The sequence below is a fragment of the Gracilinanus agilis genome, chromosome 3 (genome assembly GCF_016433145.1).
Source record: "Gracilinanus agilis isolate LMUSP501 chromosome 3, AgileGrace, whole genome shotgun sequence".
NCBI classification, from domain to species: Eukaryota; Metazoa; Chordata; class Mammalia; order Didelphimorphia; family Didelphidae; genus Gracilinanus; species Gracilinanus agilis.
In genome coordinates this window covers 123823331-123826649 of record NC_058132.1, presented here as the reverse complement: position 1 = coordinate 123826649, position 3319 = coordinate 123823331, and the positions used below count along the sequence as shown (strand labels likewise).

General features: G+C 36.5%; 1 pseudogene; it reads right to left on the bottom strand.

The window, feature by feature from the left end:
• Positions 1 to 1515: 1515 nt before the first annotated feature.
• LOC123238831 lies at positions 1516 to 2804 on the bottom strand (annotated as a pseudogene).
• Between the last annotated feature and the right edge of the window lie 515 nt (positions 2805 to 3319).

Here is a 3319-nt window from a genome sequence, read left to right as displayed (position 1 = left end):
ATTGCTTTTAAAGAAGCCATAGGATGATGTCAGCATTCCATTTATGGGAGAAGAAATGTGTCTTTTCAGAACTAAAATATTTTCAAAGGGTATTGAATGATTTAAGAAAAACATGGCTTGCGGGTGTATTGATACCACTCCAAGTTTTAAGGGAAAAAAAAACGAGTGAGAGTAAAAGGATTATCAGGATAGAAAGGAAGCATTTGCTCTTTCTCCTAATTTGGGTGCATGAGAAAGGATACAGACATGGAGGGAAGAAAGTAGATGTACCTCACTCTTATCTGAACTGAGTAAAAGAAGGTTGAATACACATACATGCATATCAACATAGAAAAACATCAAAATCAGTTAAGCAGGAATAGGAGAAGAGGAGGGTTAAGATTGAAGATAATGCTGGAGAGAGAATGAGTCATTTCATGAAAGGTTTTCTGAAAATTTGTAAAATCTGGGTAAACTACATTATACCTGTGAGAATTTATTTTTTTATATACTATATTATTCCTATTCCAAGGTCCCAAGAGGCTCCAGTCAGTCTGTTGACTGTGACGTTCCTTTTGTTCTTAGGAACTCCAAAGAATATTTTCCCCAATAAAACCTGGTTAATAGAAAGGGCTCTTCTCCGCTGGGTACTTGGTTGCTCCTCTATCACCTACGAGGGTAAAGAGGGATGGAGAGTCTTAAAGGACAACCTGTTTCTAATCAGAGATATCTTGGAAGGTCCAAAGTAGGAATTGAATGATGAACCCCCAAATTGTATTTATATAGATCAGTATCAAAGAACTTCCTAGTTTTTAAGTGCTAGCCTAATCAAAAAAACTGATATTCTTTTTTTTTTTAAAGCCCTTAACTTCTGTGTATTGGCTCCTAGGTGGAAGAGTGGTAAGGGTGGGCAATGGGGGTCAAGTGACTTGCCCGGGGTCACACAGCTAGGAAGTGTCTGAGGCAAAAAACTGATATTCTTACCCGAAAACTAAGCTCTTAAATATTTTAATTTTAACAATGCCGTTATTCTAACAGTCAATTATGTGAGAAAAGGAAATCAAAAGTTAATTTGTGATGCATGTATAACCCAGTGGAATTGCTCATCAGCTCTGGGAGTGGGGAAGAAAGAAGGGAGGGAAGATCATGAATCACATAATCATGGAAAAATATTCTAAATAAATAAATTAACTAATTTTTAAAAATAAAAGTCATACCAAAAAAGTTAATTTGTCATGACTTGCCTTTGATGAAGTCATAGTATCTCTTTGTGATCACAGCTTCATTTCCAAGATTGTCATTAATCATCATTTATTACATTATAGAATTTTACCAGGAATTAGAAGTTAAGCACATTGGCCTATAATTTTTTTTTATAGAAAACATTTTAGAATATCATTCTTTTTAATAAAAGGTACAGTGTTCCAAGCCATATTACAAAAGGAAATAAAAACACGGACAAAATTCAAAATGATACAACTTAAGACATCAATAAATCTGAATAAATTCCAAATATGTTTAAGATAAACAGCAGTATTTAAATATATATTTTTTCATCTTATACAAAAGAAGCACCCTAACATGGTAGAGTCATATGTTGTTCTAGAGAACACCAATTTGATGCTTTGGAGTTTTAAAGTGCTTTTTACCAACTCCCATCCTCAGGCGAGTTTAGAGATATCTTCATATTGAATACCTTCAACTCTGCATCCCTTTAAAGGGCCAGTCTCAATCATGACAGTGGCAGAAAATATCTTCTCATTGATGGACTCTAGGGTTGCTTCATTTCCCCTGTAGCCTCCATTCAAAACCAAAACTCTTTTTCCTGGTGCTGGTATGACTGTCTCTAAATGAATCTGGTCAAGTTTCAATTTGTCTCCAGAATCGATCATCTTTACCACTGCTGTGTATTTGTCAATTACTTCCTGAACAACTTCCTTTTTCTTATGATATTTCTCTCCAAGTTTTTTGGTTATAATTTTCACAATAATTTCAGGGTGTAGCCAATAATCTGTCCAAGCACTTTTTTTCTTTTGTTCTTCAAGCTCCATGATCTCATCAAGGGCAGATTTCTTCTTCTTTTCTTTTGATTGAGATAAGCTGTGGGATGATTCTTTCCTCTTCACTGATGCTGTAGTCAAAGCGCTGGGACCCAGAGAACTTGTTTTGGATGAAGTTCCTGAAGTACTTGCTCCTTTATTCAAATTAAATGCGACTTTTTCTTCATCATTTTCCCTGCTTAATTCAGTGAAAACTGGACATTCCTGTTCTTTTCCTTCTAAACCTCTTCTCACTTGTTCTTCAATAAACTTGGTAGTTTTTTTTCTTCATCATCAAGGTCTTGCTTCTTTTTTTTTCTCCTGTTCTTGTTGTCAACGGATAGTTTCTGGGTCTCTGTCAATGTACTGAATATACCAACCTTTGGGCGTCTCATCAACTTTACATAAACCTTCTCTGCCTAACCACTTGGTAAAATCAGTCAGAGTTTCCCACTGGGTAGCATTCATATGGATATGCTCTCCATGACTGATATACTCAATGTATACAATGTTGTTGTGGACTCTCTTCGTGCCAAATCGTCTTCTAAGCAGTTCTAAAAAATCATTTCGAAACTCCTCTGAAAAATAATCCATAAATTGCTGAGGATCTTCAGAAGCCAGAAGGAGCTGTCTCTGATGAGACTCTGACATGCAATGGCACTTAAAACCATTCTCATCTCGGCACTGCTTCTGGCACATTTGGCAATACCACCGCAGCTTCTGGAGCCCCTTGGATTTGATCCGGTTAGCGATGGCCTTGGGGGTAAGAAAATTGGATTTCCCCATGGTAAGGAGCTACGGGAACCACAAGTACTCCCATTGGCCTATAATTTGCAGGCATCATTCTTTCTTTGTGAATTGGGTTATTATTTTTTTCCTTTTCCATTTCTGTATAATTGAAATCCCAATTCTGTAGGATATAATCCTTCCTATTACCTATAATCTTTCAAGGGGTGTGTGGGATATTCAGAGAAGATTAACACCTCTGATGTGTAAGAAGATATTTAATTAAGTAGCTTTTAATCACCAATAAAAATTCCTCTCTAATAGTTTGATAAGCTGTAATTGTGTCATTTAAATAAGATCTAATAAGAACAGTAGTAAAAGGCTCCGCCATGATAAACGTACCCGTACACTTGCCTTTACCTTGCCACACACTCTGGAGATTGTGACCCGGAGACCCTAGCCCTGGTATTCCATGACCAAGTCAGCTGAGAAAGAGAGAGGATGCTCTTGTCATAACTCCTACGACTGGAATCTATTCCTGAGATCTATTTCATAAACTTTATGAAAGAAGCTTT